General features: G+C 54.8%; 1 non-coding gene across 1 annotated transcript; it reads right to left on the reverse strand.

Annotated features, from left to right (window-relative positions):
* Positions 1–90: 90 nt before the first annotated feature.
* On the reverse strand, positions 91–209 carry LOC123967053. Its single transcript, XR_006824175.1, has one exon. It is a non-coding gene; the product is annotated as a 5S ribosomal RNA (ribosomal RNA).
* Positions 210–305: the final 96 nt, after the last annotated feature.

Genomic DNA, 305 nt, shown 5'->3' on the forward strand with positions numbered 1-305 from the left:
CAGCGCCCCCTGCTGTTTCCTAAAGAGACGTTCAAAAGATCTCCTTTCACCGAAGCGCCCTCTGCCGTTTTTCGAAGGCGATGCGAAAAAGGCTTACAGCACCGGGTATTCCCAGGCGGTCACCCGTCCAAGTACTAACCAGGCCCTGCTCTGCTTAGGTTCCGAGATCGGACGAGATCAGGCGCTCCCAGAGCGGTGTGGCCGTAAGCCACTCAGGCACCCCCAAACGGCCCTTCAAAAGATGTTCTACGGCTAATTGACAAAAAACGTATTCTGCCCATAATGTCCAAGGTGCTCCAGAGTCA

Source organism: Micropterus dolomieu, unplaced genomic scaffold (assembly GCF_021292245.1).
Source record: "Micropterus dolomieu isolate WLL.071019.BEF.003 ecotype Adirondacks unplaced genomic scaffold, ASM2129224v1 contig_14934, whole genome shotgun sequence".
NCBI lineage: Eukaryota > Metazoa > Chordata > Actinopteri > Centrarchiformes > Centrarchidae > Micropterus > Micropterus dolomieu.